The sequence below is a fragment of the Ovis aries genome, chromosome X (assembly GCF_016772045.2).
Source record: "Ovis aries strain OAR_USU_Benz2616 breed Rambouillet chromosome X, ARS-UI_Ramb_v3.0, whole genome shotgun sequence".
Taxonomy (NCBI): Eukaryota; Metazoa; Chordata; class Mammalia; order Artiodactyla; family Bovidae; genus Ovis; species Ovis aries.
The window spans coordinates 50,899,973-50,925,488 of record NC_056080.1 but is presented as its reverse complement, the minus strand read 5'-3'; the positions used below and the strand labels follow the sequence as shown (position 1 = coordinate 50,925,488).

General features: G+C 49.4%; 2 long non-coding RNA genes across 2 annotated transcripts; one reads left to right on the top strand and one right to left on the bottom strand.

The window, feature by feature from the left end:
• Positions 1-805: 805 nt before the first annotated feature.
• LOC132658787 (uncharacterized) lies at positions 806-14,511 on the bottom strand. The gene is made up of 2 exons (XR_009598824.1): positions 14,332-14,511; positions 806-13,907 (listed from the first exon to the last, which is right to left on the bottom strand). It is a non-coding gene; the product is annotated as an uncharacterized LOC132658787 (long non-coding RNA).
• Positions 14,426-19,495, top strand: LOC114111369 (uncharacterized). Its single transcript, XR_003587441.3, has 2 exons — positions 14,426-17,158; positions 19,169-19,495. It is a non-coding gene; the product is annotated as an uncharacterized LOC114111369 (long non-coding RNA).
• Positions 19,496-25,516: the final 6,021 nt, after the last annotated feature.

Here is a 25,516-nt window from a genome sequence, read left to right as displayed (position 1 = left end):
TGATCCCCTGTGAGGCTGCGTTGCTAGGAGACGAGAAGAATGACAAGGATCAGGGTAGATGAAGTGGACGTGGCGGGGGAGGGGACAGGGTACTCTGGGTCCTTGCTGTGCCAGTCCCAACTGCAGAATTACCCACAGCCTGCATGAGGGCGCCCGGAGGATGGATAGGCGGCTATAAATGAAGATATCAGCTGTGCCACCCCCTCCCCACCTCAAAGTCTGTATCCCCAACCTGCCCATTGGGCGTTGGTGATCTGGGGGTCACTTCTGAGCAGCATACTCTCCCCAGTTACAGAGTAGGAGCCAGAATCCGGTGATGGGCAGAGATGTGCAGCACGTCAAATTCTAGGCCGGAGACCGAGCCTTAGGAACCAACAGGCCAGAGAATCCTGGATGGGAGTTGGCTTAAATGCAGTGGCCAAATAACAAGTCTGAATGTACCTGTAGCAAGCAACGATACTGAACCATTCATTTAAAGACCTTCCCACAAAGGGAAGTCCTGGGCCTCCTGGTTTCATCAGTGAAATCTGTCAAATGTTTAAGGAAGAAATAGCACCCATCCTTCACAGATGCTTCCTGAATAGACAGGAGGGAGGAGGAACGTTTCCTAATTCATCCTATAAGCCCAGTATTACCCCAGTACCAAAGCCAGACTTGCCATCACCAGAAAGCTACAGACCCATATCTGTCATGAATAGCGATGCATACACCCTCAACACCGTATCTGCAAACCAAATCGAGAAACATTTTGCAAAGGGCTGTGCGAGATCTCTCCCAGGATTGCAGTACTGGACCAACACTCACCTTCAGTTATGGGAAACAGTGTATTGATATAATGAAGGACGGAAACCACCTGTCATCTTGACAGACAAAGAAAAAGCATTTGACACCCTTCAAGACCCGTTCATGACAAATAGGTAAATAACTAAATCAGTAAACACGGCCAACCAACTCAGGATAGAGGGGATCGTCATCGTGGTGCTGAAGAACATCCCCGAGAAACATCCAGCTCTCGTCACATCACATCTAGTAGAGTCTGAGTGCATGCTTGCCTCTTGAGATCCAGACCAAGGATAGGAGGTCTGCTTCAACCACCTCTGTTCCACACCGACTGAAGGGTGTAGCCTGTGCACTGTGCAAGAGAAGAAAGGAAATCATGGGGAAATGAGAAATGAAACCCATGTCCACACAAACACTTGTCCTTAGATGTCTTTCACAGCAGCACTGTCTGTAATCTCCAAATAGTGGAACAGCCTAAAAGTCTGTCAGCTGGAGAGGGGTAAACAGAGTATTCTGTAGCCATTCAGTGGAATAGCATAGATGGATGAAAAGTGATGAGCTTCTGCTTTCTGCTGCCACACGGGTGAGCCTCCAAAGCATTGTGCTAAGTGAAAGAACCCAGACACAAAAGGCTACTTCCTGCAGGAGTCCGTTGATATGAAATGCCCGCAAAGGGCAAATCTACAGAGACAGAAATTAGATGAGAGGGTGCCTGGGCGTGCAGGTCCTCTTGGGGATCGACTGCTGATGGGTACACGGACCCTTTTCGTGGTGCTGGCAGGGTTCCACAACTGCACTGTGGCGGTGGTTGCACACTGTGTGAAGTTGCTAAAAGTCACTGCCCTGGAAGTGATGGGTGTGATTTGTGGTATGTGATCACACCTCAGTAAAGCAGTTTAGGACGGTAATGCAGATGTGCAGGTGAGACATGTGGGGAAAGATGTGCCATTGCTTCTGTAACAGTGGGGAGCGCCCCCGCTCCTTCCACGTCCTGGGTCCGGCCTCCTCCACATGTGCTAGATGCTCCCTCCAGAGACAGTCGCCGTGCACGTCAGGACAGAACCCCCCGTGAGCACACACGTCTAGTGTGTCTCTGTGTTTACGCACAGGCGCCCAGTGTGTGACCACAAGTCAGTGGCTCTGGACAGGCTCCCAGAACCCACCCTGCATCTGAAATTCTACTTCGTTGTTTTCCTATTCTTCTCAAATCACGTGGACCCAGCTTCCATTTCCCAGATTCAGTAACGGATCTCAGCCCTTAGCTCCAACCACTGGTCACAGGAATACCTGTAGCCTGGTGTGAGGTCCCCTGCCTGAGCTCAGCAACCCAGGAGGGATGCTCAGCAGAGCAGTAACCAAGACAACGGAACTCCATCCATCCTCCTTCTGCCGCCAGGACTGAGGTGCGTTCCCTCCCGTCCATCTGCCTGAGTGTCTGGTAAGGAAGGGGACTTGGGGGCATAACACACCACTGAGTCATTGAAATTGTTCTAAATATGGCTGTGAATAAATATGTCAAAATTCATCTCAGAAGGGAAGACGCGTAATTAAAAATTTTTGTAACGTCTTTAGTAGCAAACATGGCTCTTCAGTTCAGGATTCTATTTAAAACCAGGATGGGTGAAGCATCATGTGATTGTGCTTCTCAACCTAAACTGTGCATCAGATCTCCCCTGGAGAGGCTTTAGGAGAGCCGATGCTGGCAGGACAGCCCCAGAGAGTCTGAAGTAGTAGGTCTGGTATGTGGCCCTGGCGTGAGCTTTATCTGAAAGTGTTCTCTTCTGAAAGCCGAGCTTGCAGCTGTGGAAACGGAACCCATTCTTACAGGAGGAAATCGAAGATCGAAAATTTGCAGCTCCTCTCTACAGCGAAAACAGGTTTTCATCATGACCCGCTATGCTTGACAGCTATCTTAGGCTGAGGAAAGGGACGACTTGCCCAAATTAATACTAGTTTGAAAACTGACCTTGTGCTTGCTCTGCTGCATGTTCCTGAATCCAAAGTTTTACAGTTAACACCCTGCTGTTGTTAGTGAAACTCAGTACGTTTTAGTTCTTGTCAGGATCCCTTGTGCTTAGTTAGTTGAATACATTCCTAAAACACTGTGGAGATACCGTCGTGCACCAGATCGGAACAGTGCGTCAAAGATTAAAGATGGCTGAGACTTGTAGCTGTGGATGTTGATGCAGCAGGATCGGCTGTCAGCGTATCTGCTGCCTGTGCTCAGTTGCCGTTTTAAACTGTTTCCTGTGTTATCAAATTAACTCCCGCGCTCAGATGAAGACCAAATCGGAACAGGATGGTCATTGGGAAAAATACAGTTAAGCAATCCCTTGTTTGGTGCACACCCATGAAGACCCACCTCCCTAAGGGTTCCTTAGGGATCTCTTCCAGATATTCTTTGGCACATTCCCCAGTGATGGGCTTGCACTGCTGTGTCCTGACTCATCGTCTTGTTAAAGACAGGGCTTTCAGCCTCTCAGGTGCATTACAGTGCCCGGGTTCTCTCGGAGATCCAAAAGAGGGTGATGGCCCGTGCTCCGGACACCTTCAGAGTGTGTCTGCAGGAACAGGGCCTCTGAGAGGAACGGATCCCCACCTGTGGCAACAGGAAGATCTCGGGTCAGCCTTTTGCAGAGCAGCTCCAGGGGAGTCACTGCACAGTGAAGATCACACCCAGCAGCATGCCCGGGATTGTGGTTTAAGGAACTGGGTGGATGGCGGTGCCCATCCATGAGACACCCCAGGGAACACTGGCCTGGGGCTACTAGAAGGTCTGCAGGGCTTCTGGGACATCTGAGTGCAGATGCCCCATACGTCTCGGCCTGTGGGGAATCTGGGGCCCAGCTGAGATGTCCTAGGTAGATTTAGTGATAGGAAAAGCCATCAGCATACAGGGGGATACTGATGAAAACAAGTCAGATGGGTAGGAGCTCTGCGGGGGTGACGTGGTCACCCAAGGATCATGTACGGAGTGGAAGAGCACAGGGCAGGGGTTGGAAACCAGAGGAAAACAAAGCCCAAGATTTAGGAGGGGATCAAAGTAAATGGACCGACAAGGAGACTTAGAAGTAATGGACTGAGAGGTAGGGGGAAAGCCAGGGTGGGCTGCTGTCACAGACTCTGACCAAGGAAAAGTGGTTTTGAAAACGGAATGTGTCCGTGGCCAGTACAGCACTGGGTACTATGGTTTGGCCCACGGAGCTCTTGGGAGGCGTTAGCAAGGGGATGTTCTGTGGATGGGCACATGGCGGAGGAATCGAGAGGTAACCAGATAAGGATGGTCCTGGTGTCTATACTTTCAAGAAGCATGGCTTGAAAGGAACCAAAGACGCATGGTATTGGGAGCAGTGGGCTGTGTGCTCGCAGGGTGTGCTCTCCTCTCCTGGCTCCACCTGGTGATGCTGACCTGCACCGCCCGTGGGTGGGGGCGGTGAAACTTGCATTGTTGTCTCTCTCCTCTTGCTGTGGGCCCGGTCCTCCCTGGCTGACTGAGCCTCAGCCATCCTGCTGGCATCTGCAGACCCGTCTGAATCTGGGTCTGATCGTCCAGCCCATCCCCGGGCAGGGATGTCCACTCCTCAGCCTCAGCCGCGAGGTCCCCTAGCCCATCGCCTGCTTAGGCTTCGTCTGGATTCAGTCCCTTTCCACATTTCTCCCTCGGGTGATGCAGAGCCCTCCCTTGGATCTCACCTGCACCGCAGCAGGAACCAAGATCAGCTCCAGAAAACGAAATTCCTAAACTGCAGCCACCCTTCTGCCCAAAGACTCCGTTGGGTCATTGTACAGTGTGCCCGCTGTGAGTCCCAAGTGTGAATGGGGTGGAATCCTCCTTTCCCTGGAGTTCCTCTTCATTTCTTGTCACACCGTCCTTGTCTGAGCTGTCTCACCTCTGCCTGCCACTGCCTCTGTGGGCCGTTCCCCCGCAGTGACTGGGATGCTCTTTTCTTTGGCTTGTCTTTCATTTGACCCATGACTTACCATACAACATCCACGTCAAAGGGGGCATAGTGTAGAATGCGTACCTTGCCGAGTACATCTAGGAGACGCTGTTGTCACATAAGCCCCACGCCCCTGAACTATAGAAAAACAGAGGGATAAAGAACACAAGAGTCAAATATGCCAAAGGTGCCTGAGATGTTGCCTAAGATGAGCACTGAAGAGTGTCTGTGGGATCAGGAAGTATGGATATTCATGATGGCCATGATGAGGCCAGTTACAGTGGAGTGACTGGGACAAAAGCTCCATGGAAGGCGGCAGAGGAGAGAATCTCTCAGCAGAATTTGAAGCAGTTTTGCCTTGAAGGGCAACCGGTAATGTGCCAGTAGCTGCATACTAGGGTGGTGGAAGACGGTGGGTTTCCCCCTGTGCTGTGGAATGCTCCGATGTAGAGGGAGCAGGTGCTAGTTCAGGAGAGAGGAATGATAACTGCAGGGGCAAAGTCCCTGAGAAGGTGCAAGGCATGGGATCCCGGGCAGAGGTGAGCGGCTCCGTGCAGTCAGGAGCAGGCGTGGAGAGGGGCAGCAGAGTGCCAGGGCAGAAACATGCAGATCGGGACTGGGAAACTTGAGAAATCCCACCGGATTGCTTAGGTATTCTCCAGGAATTATTGGCGCGTGGGGCTGGTGGTCATTAGCATGGAGGAAGGTTAGGAATGTGTAGTGTAGGGGTGTAGTTAGGTGACCCTGAAACTGAACAGCGGTCTACTCGGGCCATGGATTTAAGATAAAACACTTCTGTAAAGTTTTCTCCTCGATGCTCAGGTGCTCAGACACAGGCAGGGAGTGGGCAGGCAGGAGGGTGCAAGGAGCACAAGAGGTGTGTTTGTCGGGGAGAGGTGTGTTTGCGGGGGACAGCTTCCAGCCCTGGCTCAGCCCATCCAGGAGGGGCCTGGCGCATGGTGTGAAAGGACGCGCGGTCGGTGAGCTGGGTCTCCAGGAGGCTGTGGCATCAGTGCACTGGCACTAGTGCGAGGGAGCTGGAGGACAGGACGTCACGTTGAGGGTGATGACAGGGAGGAATGCTGGAACCAGGACACCACGAGGGGCGCGGTCCTTCCTGATGCCCGGGGCGGGACCGTGGGCAGAGGGATGCTCGGGTGGGGAGGAAGGGAGCATCGCTAAGGACGGAGAGTCTCCGGGGTGACCGGGTGAGCCTCGTGGGCACTGAGGACGGATCAGAAGAGTGAGGCCTGAGAGAACAGTGAGTGTACCACGGGAGGGACGCGGTCACAGGCCGGGGGTGGGAGGGAGGAGAATGGACAGGGGACTTGTAACGTTCCCGCACGTGGGGGGCTTCGGCAGTGGGCGACAGGACCCGGACGTCACCGGTCAGGTTCTTCAGTGGAGAGTTCGAAACCCGGTCCCAGAGAAATCTCCCGGCCGGCCAGGGCCAGGAGACGGGCACGGGCCTCAGTGGGTTGCTGCGCGCAGGCCCAGAGCCAGCCAATCGGAGTGCAGCCCCGCCCGCCAAGCGCCGGATCTTCCCGGACACCCTGACTTCCTGCCCGTGTTGCTATGGTTCCGCGGACGGCTGGCTGTCCGGGGGTGGTTTGACCGGACCCCTTCGAGAGAGTCCCTTCCTTTCTCTGGTCCTTACGGGCATCCCCCTTAACTTTCGCATCCAGGCTGTCCAGTCCTCTGCGCGAAAACCCAGCAGAAACGATGACTCTTCTTCCGGGCTTGCGGCGTTTTGGTTTCTGTGGCCAGCAGGTGGTAGTGTTGCTCCACAGTGTCGCCGGGCCGGTTTTCCCTCCGCCCTTCGCGCTTTAATAAAATGACAGGAAGCCTTTTGCCACAAGAAGCGGCTGGTTTGGTTTGGTTTGGTTTGGTTTTCCTTAGCTTGTGCCGGTTGGCTGATTCAAAGTGCGTCCGAGCCCTTCAGAGAGCCCGTTGTGAGAACTTTCGCCGGACCCACTGACACTTAAAATTACAATAAAATAATATAAGCGGACATAGTGAATGATAGTGGATGGAGTGGTTGCCCTTGTCTTACTTCCGATCGTTGAGGAATTCCTGTATGTTTAAAGAGAACTTTTTATGACAGTGAGTTTTGACTTGAAAATCATTACGTGAAGTGGAAGTGAAAGTGGCTCAGACGTGTCTGTTTCTTTAAGACCCCTTGGACTGTAGCCAGCCAGGCTCCTCTGCCCATGGGATTCTCCAGGCAAGAATAATGGAGTGGGTTGCCATTTCCTTCTCCAGAGGATCTTGCCAACCCAGCGATTGAATCTGGCTGTCCTGCACTGCAGGCTGACTCCTTACCATCTCAGCCACCTACAATAATAACATGACAGGGACAAGTGCCAAGCCAAGATCCTGCTGGGTAATTGATGCTGGACACCACCCAAGCAGATGCTATTACTGCCCTCATTTTATGCCTTTGGGACCTGTGGCACACAGAGGAAGAGTCGGCTCTCCAGGTTCTCAGGGTTCCTCAGAGAGTGTCCCTATGTTCAGGTCTCAAGTCTGTCAGATTGAAGTTTGCACACCGGTTTGTAGGATACTTTCCCTCCCCAGTGGAAGAGTGACATAAAATGCTCACTGGGATTGAGGGTAAGACAGCCTGCAATGCTGCGAAAGACTGATGGCAGGAGGAGAAGGGGATGACAGAGGACGAGATGGTTGGATGTCATCACTGACTCAGTGGACATGAGTCTGAGCAAGCTCCGGGAGATGGTGAAGGACAGGGAAGCCTCCTGACGTGCTGCTTGCAGTCCATGGGGTCGCAAAGAGTCGGACACGACCAACGGACTGAAACCAATATTCATTACAATGAGATACTAAATGAAAGGGGGCGGGAGGGAAAGTTCATAGAAAACGACTCATCCACTCTATCAAGATTATGACATAACATATTTATAGTGCAAAGCACCTGAAAGTAATCAGCTGTTAAGGAGTACGAGTTGCTCAGCTCACTGCAAGGTGGGTCAGGAAGGGACTTTAATCCAGAGTCGACTGACAGAGAAGAGGGCAGCGTAGTGACCCAAAATAACCGTCTTGTTGGGGCCAGGTTGGACAGGACCCGGACATCACGGATCAGGTCCCTCTGTGGAGAGTTCCAAACAGTTTCGGGGAGAAATCTCCCAGCAGACGCAGGCTGGGAGACTGGCCCTGACCTCACTGCTCCCCGGGGCAGGCCCAGAACCAGCCCTCAGCAACTCCGGATCTTCCTGGACGTCCTGACTTCTTGCCCGTCTCGCTGTGGTTCTGTGGGCGAGTCGAGCGGAACTCGCGCGGTCCAGGCGTGGTTTGCCCGGGTCCCTTCGAGAGGTTCCCTTTCTTTCTCTGGTCCTCAGGGGCATCCCCCATAAGTCCTCTGCCCGAAAACCGCGCAGGAAGGATCGATTTTCTTCCGGGCTTGCTGGCATTTTGGTTTCTGTGGTCTGCAGGGGGCAGTGTTGCTCGGGGGAGACGCTTGCCCGTTTCTCCCCCGCCCGGCCGGGTTGAAAAAAGTTCTCGAAGTTTTTTGCGGTAATCAGGGACGGATTTTTTTTTCCTGTGCTTGCCCAGTTGGATGGCTCAAAATGCTGAGACACACATTAAGCAAACTGAAAATTTAACAACAAAGAGAAAATATTAAGCAGGTCAAGGGAAAAGAAGCAAATAACATAAGAGGGAATCCCCATAAAATTATCAGCTGATTTCTCAGCAGAAACTCTGCACGCCGGAAGGGATTGGCATGATATATTTAAAGTGGTGAAAGGGAAAAACCTACAACCAAAAATACTCTACCCAGCAAGGCTCTTCTTTCAGATTCAACAGAGAATCAAAAGACAAGCGAAGGCTCAGGGAATTCAACAGTACCACACCAGCTTTACAACAAAGACTAATGTAAAATCTCTAGGTAAGTACAAAAGGAAAGACCAATGGAACACAATAGGAAGCCCAGAGACAGACCCTTGCACCTGTGGGGCACCTCATCTATACTCAAGGAGGTAAGAATGTACAATGGAGAAAAGACAGCATCTTCAATAAGTGGTGCTGTGAAAATCAGACAGTAACATGTAAAACAAAGAAATTAGAATACTTCCTAACACCACAGGGAGGGAAAAAACACTCAAAATCAATTAAAGAACAAACATAAGGCCAGATGCTATAAAACTCTTAGAGGAAAACATAGGGAGAACACTCTAACAAAAAAATTAGCAATATTCTCTTTCCATTCAGTTCAGTTCAGTCGTTCAGTCATGTCCGACTCTTTGCGACCCGATGAATCGCAGCATGCCAGGCCTCCCTGTTCATCACCAACTCCTGGAGTTCACTCAGATTCCCATTCATCTAGTCAGTGATGCCATCCAGCCATCTCACCCTCTGTTGTCCCCTTCTCCTCCTGCCCCCAATCCCTCCCAGCATCAGAGTCTTTTCCAATGAGTCAACTCTTCCCATGAGGTGGCCAAAGTACTGGAGTTTCAGCTTTAGCATCATTCCCTCCAAAGAAATCCCAGGGCTGATCTTCAGAATGGACTGGTTGGATCTCCTTGCAGTCCCAGGGATTCTCAAGAGTCTTCTCCAACACCACAGTTCAAAAGCATCAATTCTTGGGCGCTCAGCCTTCTTCACAGTCCAACTCTCATATCCATACATGACTACTGGAAAAACCATAGCCTTGACTAGATGGACCTTAGTCGGCAAAGTAATGTCTCTGCTTTTGAATATACTATCTAGGTTGGTCATAATTTTTCTTCCAAGGAGTAAGCGTCTTTTACTTTCATGGCTGCAGTCACCATCTGCAGTGATTTTGGAGCCCAAAAAGATAAAGTCTGACACTGTTTCCACTGTTTCCCCATCTATTTCCCGTGAAGTGATGGGACTAGATGCCATGATCTTCGTTTTCTGAATGTTGAGCTTCAAGCCAACTTTTTCACTCTCCACTTTCACTTTCAACAAGAGGCTTTTAGTTCCTCTTCACTTTCTGCCATAAGGGTGGTGTCATCTGCATATCTGAGGTTATTGATATTTCTCCCGGCAATCTTGATTCCAGCTTGTGTTTCTTCCAGTCCAGCGTTTCTCATGATGTACTCTGCATATAAGTTAAATAAGCAGGGTGACAATATACAGCCTTGACGTACTCCTTTTCCTATTTGGAACCAGTCTGTTGTTCCATGTCCAATTCTAACTGCTGCTTCCTGACCTGCATACAGATTTCTCAAGAGGCAGGTCAGATGGTCTGGTATTCCCATCTCTTTCAGAATTTTTGACAGTTTATTGTGATCCACACAGTCAAAGGCTTTGGCATAGTCAATAAAGCAGAAATAGATGTTTTTCTGGAATTCTCTTGCTTTTCCATGATCCAGCGGATGTTGGTAATTTGATCTCTGGTTCCTCTGCCTTTTCTAAAACCAGCTTGAACATCAGGAAGTTCACGGTTCCCGTATTGCTGAAGCCTGGCTTGGAGAATTTTGAGCATTATTTTACTAGCATGTGAGATGAGTGCAATTGTGCGGTAGACACTGAAGAAGCTGAAGTTGAACGGTTCTATGAAGACCTACAAGACCTTCTAGAACTAACACCCAAAAAAGATGTCCTTTTCATTATAGGGGACTGGAATGCAAAAGTAGGAAGTCAAGAAACATCTGGAGTAACAGGCAAATTTGGCCTTGGAATGCAGAATGAAGCAGGGCAAAGACTAATAGAGTTTTGCCAAGAAAATGCACTGGTCATAGCAAACATCCTCTTCCAACAACACAAGAGAAGACTCTACACATGGACATCACCAGATGGTCAACACCGAAATCAGATTGATCATATTCTTTGCAGCCAAAGATGGAGAAGCTCTATACAGTCAACAAAAACAAGACCGGGAGCTGACTGTGGCCCAGATCATGTACTCATTATTACCAAATTCAGACTTAAACTGAAGAAAGTAAGGAAAACCGCTAGACCATTTAGGTATGACCTAAATCAAATCCCTTATGATTATACCGTGGAAGTGAGAAATAGATTTCAGGGCCTGGATCTGATAGATAGAGTGCCTGATGAACTATGGAATGAGGTTCATGACATTGTACAGGAGACAGGGATCAAGACCATCCCCATGGAAAAGAAATGCAAAATAGCAAAATGGCTGTCTGGGGAGGCCTTACAAATAGCTGTGAAAAGAAGAGAAGCGAAAAGTAAAGGAGAAAAGGAAAGATAAAAGCATCGAATGCAAAGTTCCAAAGAATAGCAAGAAGAGATCAGAAAGCCTTCTTCAGCGATCAATGCAAAGAAATGGAGGAAAAAACAGACTGGGAAAGACTAGAGATCTCTTCAAAAAATTAGAGATACCAAGGGAAAGATGGGCTCGATAAAGGACAGAAATGGTCTGGACCTAACAGAAGCAGAAGATATTAAGAAGAGGTGGCAAGAATGCACAGAAGAACTGTACAAAAAAGATCTTCACAACCCAGATAATCACAATGGTGTGATCACTCACCTAGAGACAGACATCCTGGAATGTGAAGTCAAGTGGGCCTTAGAAAGCATCACTAGGAACAAAGCTAGTGGAGGTGATGGAATTCCAGTTGAGCTATTTCAAATCCTGAAAGATAATGCTGTGAAAGTGCTGCACTGTGAAAGTGCTCAATATGCCAGCAAATTTGGAAAACTCAGCAGTGGCCACAAGACTGGAAAAGGTCAGTTTTCATTCCAGTCCCAAAGAAAGGCAATTGCAAGGAATGCTCAAACTATAAAATAAAAAATAAAGAAATAGGACCTAATTATACTTACAGTATTTTTATAGCAAGTTCAGTTCAGTTCATTTGCTTAGTCCAATCTGACTCTTTAACACAGCAAATGAAACTATAAACAAGGTGAAAGACAACCCTCAGAATGGCAGAAACAATCGCAAATGAAGCAACTGAAGAAGAATTAATCTCAAAAATATACAAGCATTTCATGCAGCTCAATATCAGAAATATAAACAACCCAATCAAGAAATGGGCAGAAGACCTAAAACAGACATTTTTCCAAAGAAGACATAGATGGTCAACAAACACATGAAGAGGTGTGCGACATTGCTCTTTAGTAGTGAAATGCAATTCAAAAATACAAGGAGGTATCATCTTTTCAGAATGGCCACCATCAACAAATCTACAAACCATAAATGCCTAACAGGATTGGTGAAACGGGAATCCTCTAGCACTGTTGGTGGGTAAGTAAATCTGTACATCCAGTATGTAGAACGGTATGGAGATTCTAAAGAAGCTGGGAATAAAAATACCACATGAAACAGCAATCCCATGATTGCTACTTTTACCTTAAACTGCTTTATATTTTCTGTTTGTTGGTAATTTTTCAGTTTGCTTAATGCAGCCTTTTTTCAACCCGGCCGGGCGGGGGAGAAACGGGCAAGCGTCTCCCCCGAGCAACACTGCCCCCTGCAGACCACAGAAACCAAAATGCCAGCAAGCCCGGAAGAAAATCGATCCTTCCTGCGCGGTTTTCGGGCAGAGGACTTATGGGGGATGCCCCTGAGGACCAGAGAAAGAAAGGGAACCTCTCGAAGGGACCCGGGCAAACCACGCCTGGACCGCGCGAGTTCCGCTCGACTCGCCCACAGAACCACAGCGAGACGGGCAAGAAGTCAGGACGTCCAGGAAGATCCGGAGTTGCTGAGGGCTGGTTCTGGGCCTGCCCCGGGGAGCAGTGAGGTCAGGGCCAGTCTCCCAGCCTGCGTCTGCTGGGAGATTTCTACCCGAAACTGTTTGGAACTCTCCACAGAGGGACCTGATCCGTGATGTCCGGGTCCTGTCCAACCTGGCCCCAACAAGACGGTTATTTTGGGTCACTACGCTGCCCTCTTCTCTGTCAGTCGACTCTGGATTAAAGTCCCTTCCTGACCCACCTTGCAGTGAGCTGAGCAACTCGTACTCCTTAACAGCTGATTACTTTCAGGTGCTTTGCACTATAAATATGTTATGTCATAATCTTGATAGAGTGGATGAGTCGTTTTCTATGAACTTTCCCTCCCGCCCCCTTTCATTTAGTATCTCATTGTAATGAATATTGGTTTCAGTCCGTTGGTCGTGTCCGACTCTTTGCGACCCCATGGACTGCAAGCAGCACGTCAGGAGGCTTCCCTGTCCTTCACCATCTCCCGGAGCTTGCTCAGACTCATGTCCACTGAGTCAGTGATGACATCCAACCATCTCGTCCTCTGTCATCCCCTTCTCCTCCTGCCATCAGTCTTTCGCAGCATTGCAGGCTGTCTTACCCTCAATCCCAGTGAGCATTTTATGTCACTCTTCCACTGGGGAGGGGAAAGTATCCTACAAACCGGTGTGCAAACTTCAATCTGACAGACTTGAGACCTGAACATAGGGACACTCTCTGAGGAACCCTGAGAACCTGGAGAGCCGACTCTTCCTCTGTGTGCCACAGGTCCCAAAGGCATAAAATGAGGGCAGTAATAGCATCTGTTTCTTGGGTGGTGTCCAGCATCAATTACCCCGCAGGATCTTGGCTTGGCACTTTCCCTGTCATGTTATTATTGTAGGTGGCTGAGATGGTAAGGAGTCAGCCTGCAGTGCAGGACAGCCAGATTCAATCGCTGGGTTGGCAAGATCCTCTGGAGAAGGAAATGGCAACCCACTCCATTATTCTTGCCTGGAGAATCCCATGGGCAGAGGAGCCTGGCTGGCTACAGTCCAAGGGGTCTTAAAGAAACAGACACGTCTGAGCCACTTTCACTTCCACTTCACGTAATGATTTTCAAGTCAAAACTTACTGTCATAAAAAAGTTCTCTTTAAACATACAGGAATTCCTCAACGATCGGAAGTAAGACAAGGGCAACCACTCCATCCACTATCATTCACTATGTCCGCTTATATTATTTTATTGTAATTTTAAGTGTCAGTGGGTCCGGCGAAAGTTCTCACAACGGGCTCTCTGAAGGGCTCGGACGCACTTTGAATCAGCCAACCGGCACAAGCTAAGGAAAACCAAACCAAACCAAACCAAACCAGCCGCTTCTTGTGGCAAAAGGCTTCCTGTCATTTTATTAAAGCGCGAAGGGCGGAGGGAAAACCGGCCCGACGACACTGTGGAGCAACACTGCCACCTGCTGGCCACAGAAACCAAAACGCCGCAAGCCCGGAAGAAGAGTCATCGTTTCTGCTGGGTTTTCGCGCAGAGGACTGGACAGCCTGGATGCGAAAGTTAAGGGGGATGCCCGTAAGGACCAGAGAAAGGGAGGGACTCTCTCGAAGGGGTCCGGTCAAACCACCCCCGGACAGCCAGCCGTCCGCGGAACCATAGCAACACGGGCAGGAAGTCAGGGTGTCCGGGAAGATCCGGCGCTTGGCGGGCGGGGCTGCACTCCGATTGGCTGGCTCTGGGCCTGCGCGCAGCAACCCACTGAGGCCCGTGCCCGTCTCCTGGCCCTGGCCGGCCGGGAGATTTCTCTGGGACCGGGTTTCGAACTCTCCACTGAAGAACCTGACCGGTGACGTCCGGGTCCTGTCGCCCACTGCCGAAGCCCCCCACGTGCGGGAACGTTACAAGTCCCCTGTCCATTCTCCTCCCTCCCACCCCCGGCCTGTGACCGCGTCCCTCCCGTGGTACACTCACTGATCTCTTCTGATCCGGCCTCAGTGCCCACGAGGCTCACCCGGTCACCCCGGAGACTCTCCGTCCTTAGCGATGCTCCCTTCCTCCCCACCCGAGCATCCCTCTGCCCACGGTCCCGCCCCGGGCATCAGGAAGGACCGCGCCCCTCGTGGTGTCCTGGTTCCAGCATTCCTCCCTGTCTTCACCCTCAACATGACGTCCTGTCCTCCAGCTCCCTCGCACTAGTGCCAGTGCACTGATGCCACAGCCTCCTGGAGACCCAGCTCACCGACCGCGCGTCCTTTCACACCATGCGCCAGGCCCCTCCTGGATGGGCTGAGCCAGGGCTGGAAGCTGTCCCCCGCAAACACACCTCTCCCCGACAAACACACCTCTTGTGCTCCTTGCACCCTCCTGCCTGCCCACTCCCTGCCTGTGTCTGAGCACCTGAGCATCGAGGAGAAAACTTTACAGAAGTGTTTTATCTTAAATCCATGGCCGGAGTAGACCGCTGTTCAGTTTCAGGGTCACCTAACTACACCCCTACACTACACACTCCTAACCTTCCTCCATGCTAATGACCACCAGCCCCACGCGCCAATAATTCCTGGAGAATACCTAAGCAATCCGGTGGGATTTCTCAAGTTTCCCAGTCCCGATCTGCATGTTTCTGCCCTGGCACTCTGCTGCCCCTCTCCACGCCTGCTCCTGACTGCACGGAGCCGCTCACGTCTGCCCGGGATCCCATGCCTTGCACCTTCTCAGGGACTTTGCCCCTGCAGTTATCATTCCTCTCTCCTGAACTAGCACCTGCTCCCTCTACATCGGAGCATTCCACAGCACAGGGGGAAACCCACCGTCTTCCACCACCCTAGTATGCAGCTACTGGCACATTACCGGTTGCCCTTCAAGGCAAAACTGCTTCAAATTCTGCTGAGAGATTCTCTCCTCTGCCGCCTTCCATGGAGCTTTTGTCCCAGTCACTCCACTGTAACTGGCCTCATCATGGCCATCATGAATATCCATACTTCCTGATCCCACAGACACTCTTCAGTGCTCATCTTAGCCAACATCTCAGGCACCTTTGGCATATTTGACTCTTGTGTTCTTTATCCCTCCGTTTTTCTATAGTTCAGGGGCGTGGGGCTTATGTGACAACAGCGTCTCCTAGATGTACTCGGCAAGGTACGCATTCTACACTATGCCCCCTTTGACCTGGATGTTGTATGGGAAGTCATGGGTCAAATGAAAGACAAGCCAAAGAAAAGAGCATCCCAGTCACTGCGGGGGAACGGCCCACAGAGGCAGTGGCAGGCAGAGGTGAGACAGCTCAGACAAGGACGGTGTGACAAGAAATGAAGAGGAACTCCAGGGAAAGGAGGATTCCACCCCATTCACACTTGGGACTCACAGCGGGCACACTGTACAATGACCCAACGGAGTCTTTGGGCAGAAGGGTGGCTGCAGTTTAGGAATTTCGTTTTCTGGAGCTGATCTTGGTTCCTGCTGCGGTGCAGGTGAGATCCAAGGGAGGGCTCTGCATCACCCGAGGGAGAAATGTGGAAAGGGACTGAATCCAGACGAAGCCTAAGCAGGCGATGGGCTAGGGGACCTCGCGGCTGAGGCTGAGGAGTGGACGTCCCTGCCCGGGGATGGGCTGGACGATCAGACCCAGATTCAGACGGGTCTGCAGATGCCAGCAGGGTGGCTGAGGCTCAGTCAGCCAGGGAGGACCGGGCCCACAGCAAGAGGAGAGAGACAACAATGCAAGTTTCACCGCCCCCACCCACGGGTGGTGCAGGTCAGCATCACCAGGTGGAGCCAGGAGAGGAGAGCACACCCTGCGAGCACACAGCCCACTGCTCCCAATACCATGCGTCTTTGGTTCCTTTCAAGCCATGCTTCTTGAAAGTATAGACACCAGGACCATCCTTATCTGGTTACCTCTCGATTCCTCCGCCATGTGCCCATCCACAGAACATCCCCTTGCTAACGCCTCCCAAGAGCTCCGTGGGCCAAACCATAGTACCCAGTGCTGTACTGGCCACGGACACATTCCGTTTTCAAAACCACTTTTCCTTGGTCAGAGTCTGTGACAGCAGCCCACCCTGGCTTTCCCCCTACCTCTCAGTCCATTACTTCTAAGTCTCCTTGTCGGTCCATTTACTTTGATCCCCTCCTAAATCTTGGGCTTTGTTTTCCTCTGGTTTCCAACCCCTGCCCTGTGCTCTTCCACTCCGTACATGATCCTTGGGTGACCACGTCACCCCCGCAGAGCTCCTACCCATCTGACTTGTTTTCATCAGTATCCCCCTGTATGCTGATGGCTTTTCCTATCACTAAATCTACCTAGGACATCTCAGCTGGGCCCCAGATTCCCCACAGGCCGAGACGTATGGGGCATCTGCACTCAGATGTCCCAGAAGCCCTGCAGACCTTCTAGTAGCCCCAGGCCAGTGTTCCCTGGGGTGTCTCATGGATGGGCACCGCCATCCACCCAGTTCCTTAAACCACAATCCCGGGCATGCTGCTGGGTGTGATCTTCACTGTGCAGTGACTCCCCTGGAGCTGCTCTGCAAAAGGCTGACCCGAGATCTTCCTGTTGCCACAGGTGGGGATCCGTTCCTCTCAGAGGCCCTGTTCCTGCAGACACACTCTGAAGGTGTCCGGAGCACGGGCCATCACCCTCTTTTGGATCTCCGAGAGAACCCGGGCACTGTAATGCACCTGAGAGGTTGAAAGCCCTGTCTTTAACAAGACGATGAGTCAGGACACAGCAGTGCAAGCCCATCACTGGGGAATGTGCCAAAGAATATCTGGAAGAGATCCCTAAGGAACCCTTAGGGAGGTGGGTCTTCATGGGTGTGCACCAAACAAGGGATTGCTTAACTGTATTTTTCCCAATGACCATCCTGTTCCGATTTGGTCTTCATCTGAGCGCGGGAGTTAATTTGATAACACAGGAAACAGTTTAAAACGGCAACTGAGCACAGGCAGCAGATACGCTGACAGCCGATCCTGCTGCATCAACATCCACAGCTACAAGTCTCAGCCATCTTTAATCTTTGACGCACTATTCTGATCTGTCGAATGAAGTTATCTCCACAGTGTTTTAGGAATGTATTCAACTAACTAGGCACAAGGGATCCTGAGAAGAACTAAAATGTGCTGAGTTTCACTAACAACAGCAGGGTGTTAACTGTAAAACTTTGGATTCAGGAACATGCAGCAGAGCAAGCACAAGGTCAGTTTTCAAACTAGTATTAATTTGGGCAAGTCGTCCCTTTCCTCAGCCTAAGATAGCTGTCAAGCATAGCGGGTCATGATGAAAACCTGTTTTCGCTGTAGAGAGGAGCTGCAAATTTTCGATCTTCGATTTCCTCCTGTAAGAATGGGTTCCGTTTCCACAGCTGCAAGCTCGGCTTTCAGAAGAGAACACTTTCAGATAAAGCTCACGCCAGGGCCACATACCAGACCTACTACTTCAGACTCTCTGGGGCTGTCCTGCCAGCATCGGCTCTCCTAAAGCCTCTCCAGGGGAGATCTGATGCACAGTTTAGGTTGAGAAGCACAATCACATGATGCTTCACCCATCCTGGTTTTAAATAGAATCCTGAACTGAAGAGCCATGTTTGCTACTAAAGACGTTACAAAAATTTTTAATTACGCGTCTTCCCTTCTGAGATGAATTTTGACATATTTATTCACAGCCATATTTAGAACAATTTCAATGACTCAGTGGTGTGTTATGCCCCCAAGTCCCCTTCCTTACCAGACACTCAGGCAGATGGACGGGAGGGAACGCACCTCAGTCCTGGCGGCAGAAGGAGGATGGATGGAGTTCCGTTGTCTTGGTTACTGCTCTGCTGAGCATCCCTCCTGGGTTGCTGAGCTCAGGCAGGGGACCTCACACCAGGCTACAGGTATTCCTGTGACCAGTGGTTGGAGCTAAGGGCTGAGATCCGTTACTGAATCTGGGAAATGGAAGCTGGGTCCACGTGATTTGAGAAGAATAGGAAAACAACGAAGTAGAATTTCAGATGCAGGGTGGGTTCTGGGAGCCTGTCCAGAGCCACTGACTTGTGGTCACACACTGGGCGCCTGTGCGTAAACACAGAGACACACTAGACGTGTGTGCTCACGGGGGGTTCTGTCCTGACGTGCACGGCGACTGTCTCTGGAGGGAGCATCTAGCACATGTGGAGGAGGCCGGACCCAGGACGTGGAAGGAGCGGGGGCGCTCCCCACTGTTACAGAAGCAATGGCACATCTTTCCCCACATGTCTCACCTGCACATCTGCATTACCGTCCTAAACTGCTTTACTGAGGTGTGATCACATACCACAAATCACACCCATCACTTCCAGGGCAGTGACTTTTAGCAACTTCACACAGTGTGCAACCACCGCCACAGTGCAGTTGTGGAACCCTGCCAGCACCACGAAAAGGGTCCGTGTACCCATCAGCAGTCGATCCCCAAGAGGACCTGCACGCCCAGGCACCCTCTCATCTAATTTCTGTCTCTGTAGATTTGCCCTTTGCGGGCATTTCATATCAACGGACTCCTGCAGGAAGTGGCCTTTTGTGTCTGGGTTCTTTCACTTAGCACAATGCTTTGGAGGCTCACCCGTGTGGCAGCAGAAAGCAGAAGCTCATCACTTTTCATCCATCTATGCTATTCCACTGAATGGCTACAGAATACTCTGTTTACCCCTCTCCAGCTGACAGACTTTTAGGCTGCTCCACTATTTGGAGATTACAGACAGTGCTGCTGTGAAAGACATCTAAGGACAAGTGTTTGTGTGGACATGGGTTTCATTTCTCATTTCCCCATGGTTTCCTTTCTTCTCTTGCACAGTGCACAGGCTACACCCTTCAGTCGGTGTGGAACAGAGGTGGTTGAAGCAGACCTCCTATCCTTGGTCTGGATCTCAAGAGGCAAGCATGCACTCAGACTCTACTAGATGTGATGTGACGAGAGCTGGATGTTTCTCGGGGATGTTCTTCAGCACCACGATGACGATCCCCTCTATCCTGAGTTGGTTGGCCGTGTTTACTGATTTAGTTATTTACCTATTTGTCATGAACGGGTCTTGAAGGGTGTCAAATGCTTTTTCTTTGTCTGTCAAGATGACAGGTGGTTTCCGTCCTTCATTATATCAATACACTGTTTCCCATAACTGAAGGTGAGTGTTGGTCCAGTACTGCAGTCCTGGGAGAGATCTCGCACAGCCCTTTGCAAAATGTTTCTCGATTTGGTTTGCAGATACGGTGTTGAGGGTGTATGCATCGCTATTCATGACAGATATGGGTCTGTAGCTTTCTGGTGATGGCAAGTCTGGCTTTGGTACTGGGGTAATACTGGGCTTATAGGATGAATTAGGAAACGTTCCCTCCTCCCTCCTGTCTATTCAGGAAGCATCTGTGAAGGATGGGTGCTATTTCTTCCTTAAACATTTGACAGATTTCACTGATGAAACCAGGAGGCCCAGGACTTCCCTTTGTGGGAAGGTCTTTAAATGAATGGTTCAGTATCGTTGCTTGCTACAGGTACATTCAGACTTGTTATTTGGCCACTGCATTTAAGCCAACTCCCATCCAGGATTCTCTGGCCTGTTGGTTCCTAAGGCTCGGTCTCCGGCCTAGAATTTGACGTGCTGCACATCTCTGCCCATCACCGGATTCCGGCTCCTACTCTGTAACTGGGGAGAGTATGCTGCTCAGAAGTGACCCCCAGATCACCAACGCCCAATGGGCAGGTTGGGGATACAGACTTTGAGGTGGGGAGGGGGTGGCACAGCTGATATCTTCATTTATAGCCGCTTATCCATCCTCCGGGCGCCCTCATGCAGGCTGTGGGTAATTCTGCAGTTGGGACTGGCACAGCAAGGACCCAGAGTACCCTGTCCCCTCCCCCGCCACGTCCACTTCATCTACCCTGATCCTTGTCATTCTTCTCGTCTCCTAGCAACGCAGCCTCACAGGGGATCAGTGACGCACTCGCCACCACATCTAAGGGTGTCAGATCTCCTCTCTGCTTAATGACTCAACCTCGAGGGCAGGGACTGGCCATGCAATTCCTCCTCACTTCCCCGTCTCAACAGCCAACCTGGCACTGCATGGAGGGGATGTAACATATACAGTGAAAACCTTCATGAGGCTAAATGAGGGACTGTGGATGGCGGGATCGACCTGGGTTGGCTGCTGGAGTGAGCCCATCGCATCCCACCCTGGGGATCTTGCCCCAGGCGGGATGACCATCCCTGCCCCAGCGCACTGTGGCTAGGCATCAGGGACGTACCTTATCCAGACTTGGTGTGCCACCAGCTGTGGACGGACACGGAAGTCACCGGGTCCTCCTACGTCACCCCAGCCTTTATGGAGGGTACGGTTGGGGATGCTCTGTCAGAAATAAGCCTGCGCTCATATGGCCTATTAGTCTATGACAAGGGAGCCAAGAACATCCATCAGGGAAAATGCTGTCTCTTCAATAAATGGTTACGGAAAACTGGACCCCCTTTTTTTACACAACATTCAAAAATAAACCACAACAACAGAAGATTAAAGACGAAATTGTTAGACCTTAAACCATAAAGCTCCTAGAAGACGACGTAGGCAGTATGCTGGTTGACATAGGTCTTAGCAATAGTTTTTTTGATATGTCTCCTCAGGCAAGAGCAACGAAATCAGAAAAGAAACAAATGGGAGTTCATCAAACGAAAAAGCTTTTACACAGCAAGGGAAACCGTCAACAAAGGAAAAAGGCAACCTGCCGAGTGGGAGAAGATATGAGCAAGCGACACACATCCGAAAAGTCGTAGATGTCCAAAACAGCTAAAGGACTCATAGAATGTATTGGGAAAAACACCCAAAACCCGATTTTAAAATGGGGCAAAGCACTGAAGACATTTCTGCAAAGACGAGATACAGATGGCTAACAGACATATGAAAAGATGCTCAACATCTCCTCATCAGAGATTAGAAAATCAAGACCACAGTGAAGTACTTCCTCATACCTGTCAAGTAGCTCTTATCAAAAAGACAACGGGTAAGAAATGTTGGGGAGGATGCAGAGAGAAGGAAACCCTCGTGCGGTGTTGGTGGAAATGTATATCGGTGCAGCCACTATGGAGACAATGAGGCTTTCCTCAAAAACTGAAAACAAGAACTACCATATGGTCCAGCAGTTCCACTTCTCGGTATTTTTCTCAAGAATAGAAGAAACACTAGTCACAAAAGATATATGTGCTCCTCTGTTCACTGCAGCGTCATTTACAGCCAAGGGGAGCCAAGATAAGGAAGGAACCTAAGTGCCCATCGATAGATGAGTCAAAAAGACAGAAATGGTGTACACACACACACACACACACACACACACACACAGAGTGGAATATTACTCAGCAATAAAAAAAGAATGAAATCTTGTCATTGTCGACAACATGGATGGACCTAGAGGGTGTTATGCCAAGTAAAACTATGCACACAGAGAAAGACAAATACCACACCATTTTATTTACATGTGGAACCGCAGAAACAAAATAAGAGAACACGGGAAACGAGAGAGAAATAGAGTCAGAGACACAGAGAACAAACTGGTGGTTATCAGAGGAGGAGGGAGTAGGGAGATGTGTAGAACAGGGAAGGGATTAGCAGACACAAACTTCCAGTTATAAAATAAGTCATGGGAATGGAATGTACACACAGGGAATATAGTCAATAACCTTGTCAGAAATCTCTGTGGTGACACATGGTAACCAAGCTTATCATAGCAATTCATTTCACAATGTTCAAAAATATGGAGTCACTTTGTTGTGCACCTGAAACAAATATAGTATCATACATCAACTTTGGGCCTCGCCAGTGGCTCAGCGGTAAAGCATCCTCCTGCAATGCTGGAGCTGCAGGAGGCGTGGGTTGGATTCCTGGGTCAGGAAGATCCCCTGGAGGAGGGCATGGCAGCCCACTCCAGTACTCTTGCCTGGAGAATCCCATGGACAGAGGAGCCTGGCGGGCTACAGTCATGTGGTCGCAAAGAGTTGGACATGACTGATGTGACTTAGCATGCATGCACGCATGGCAACTTTACTGAAGAAATAAAGAGTGGGGGCTCTGAATGGAGGATGCTGAGGTTTGTGGGTCACTTTTCCTCTGGCGGCCTATGTGACCCTAAGCCATCCCCCTAACTTCCCTGTCCTCTGCTTTCTCACCTCATCAATTAGGATTGAAATCTTCCAAAATGATGGGTCTTTGAAGGAGGGGTAACTAAGATGACATAAAGAAATATATTGAATGTGGTCTGATACCTGATAAAGGATGAACAACCTTGAAATGCCAGGTTAGCCCTGCTAAACGTGCCCACGCTGACTAAATTCATGCCTCTGAGTTTCAAGAAGAAAAGCTCCCTTGGGAGACAAGTCCTGCAAGATGGGCTGAGCTCTGAAGCTCTCTGATGAGATCACAAGTTCAGACTCCAATAAATATACCCGTTCTCAAGCGCCTCTGTCTACAGAAGACTCGTGGATTTCTGCAGAACTATAGCTCTGGGGACTAGCTGAGAGCACAGACTGACAGACAGCAGAATTCATTTTCACTTCTGAAGAATCTCACGGGCACTTGCTGCCTACACAACACTGGGCTCTGAGTGTGGGGAGGAAAAGTACATTTCATCACTCATGTCTCCAGTAATGAAAAGGGAAGCTATTTGTTATTAGGGGAAAGATGTTTGTGAATCACAGATCTGAGAAAGGTCTTATATTCAGAATACGTAAGGAATTTTAAAATTGTAAAGGACAAAATGTAGTGAAAGAGGACAGATCCTTCTGCCAGGGATTGGGGTGTGGGAGGGGAAACCAGAAAGGGGCAGCACCTGGGCGTTTTTAGGGTGATGGACGTGGCCTGTGTCCTGGCCGTGGTGGTGATCACTGGAATCTCTCCATGTGTCAGAGCTCAGAGAGCTGCACACCCAAGGACAAGCAGGCCAGGAATTCCCTGGAGGTCCAGGGGTTCAGAATGTGCCTGCCATATAAAATTAATACACAGAAATCCATTGCATTCCTATATACTAATAAGGAAAAATCAGAAAGAGTAATTAAGGAAACAATCCCATTCACCACTGCAATGAAAAGAATAAAATACTTAGGAATAAATTTACATAAAGAAACAAAAGACCTGTATACAGAAAGCTATAAAAAAAAAAAAAACTGAAAAAGAAATCAACAATGACACAAATAGATGGAGAAATGTACCACGTTCTTGGATTGGAAGAATCAGTATAGTGAAAATGACTCTACTACCCAAAGCAATCTGTAGATTCGTCACAATCCAGATCGAACTACCAGAGGTATTTTCCACAGAACTAGAACAAATAATTTCACAGTTTGTATGGAAACACTGAAGACTCTGAATGCCCAAAGCAATCTTGAGAAGGAAGAATGGAACTGAAGGAATCAACCTTCCTGACTTCAGACTATACTACAAAGCTACAGTCATCAAGACAGTATGGTACTGGCACAAAGGCAGAAATATAGATCAATGGAACAAAATAGAGAACCCAGAGATAAATCCACACACCTATGCACACGTTCTCTTTGACAAAGGAGGCACAAATATACAATGGCGTAAACAAAGTCTCTTCAACACATGTTGCTGGGGAAGATGCTCAACTACGTGTAAAAGAATGAAACTGGAACACTTTCTAACACCATACACACAAAAAAGAACTTAAAATGGATTAAAGATCTAAATGTAAGACCAAAAACTATGAAACTCTTAGGAGGAAACCATAGGCAGAACACTCTCTGACATAAATCACAGGAAGATCCTCTATGACCCACCTCCCAGAGTAATGGAAATAAAAACACAAATAAACAAAAGGGACCAAATTTAACTTAAATGCTTTTGCACAATGAAGGAAACTATAAGCAAGGTGAAAAGACAGCCCTCAGAATGGGAGGAAATAATAGCAAATGAAACAACTGACAAAGAATGAATCTCCAAAATATACGAGCACCTCATGCGGCTCAATACCAGAAAAACAAACAACCCCCCAAAAAGTGGGCAAGAGATCTAAACAGACATGTTTCCAAAGACATACAGATGGCTACCAAACACATGAAGAGATACTCAACGTCACTCATTATTAGAAAACTGCAAATCAAAACCACAGTGAGGTATCATCTCACACAGGTCAGAATGGCCGTCATCAAAAAGTCGACAAACAATAAATGCTGGAGATGGTGTGGAGAAAAGGGAACCTTCTTCCACCGTTGGTGTAAATGCAAACTGGTACAGCCACTATGGAGAACAGAGTAGAGATTCCTTAAAAAACTGGGAATAGAACTGCCACACGACCCAGCAATCTCACTGCTGGGCATACACTTCAAGGAAACCAGAAGCGAAACAGGCACATGTACCCCAATGTTCACAGCACCACTATTTACAATAGCTAGGACAGGGAAGGAACCTAGATGTCCATTGGCAGATGAATGGATAAGGAAGTTGTGGTGCATATACACAATGGAATGTTCATTTCAGTTCAGTCGCTCAGTCGTGTCCGACTCTTTGCGACCCCATCAATCGCAGCACGCCAGGCCTCCCTGTCCATCACCAACTCCCAGAGTTCACTCAGACTCACTTCCATCGAGTCGGTGATGCCGTCCAGCCATCTCATCCTCTGTCGTCCCCTTCTCCTCCTGCCCCCAATCCCTCCCAGCATCAGAGTCTTTTCCAATGAGTCCACTCTTCGCATGAGGTGGCCAAAGTACTGGAGTTTCAGCTTTAGCACCATTCCTTCTAAAGAAATCCCAGGGCTGATCTCCTTCAGAATGGATTGGTTGGATCTCCTTGCAGTCCCTGGGACTCTCAAGAGTCTTCTCCAATACCACAGTTCAAAAGCATCAATTCTTGGGCACTCAGCCTTCTTCACAGTCCAACTCTCACATCCATACATGACCACAGGAAAAACCATAGCCTTGACTAGACGGACCTTAGTCGACAAAGTAATGTCTCTGCTTTTGAATATACTATCTAGGTTGGTCATAACTTTACTTCCAAGGAGCAAGCGTCTTTTAATTTCATGGCTGCAGTCACCATCTGCAGTGATTTTGGAGCCCAAAAATAGTCTGACACTGTTTCCACTGTTTCCCATCTATTTCCCATGAAGTGATGGGACCGGATGCCATGATCTTCGTTTTCTGAATGTTGAGCT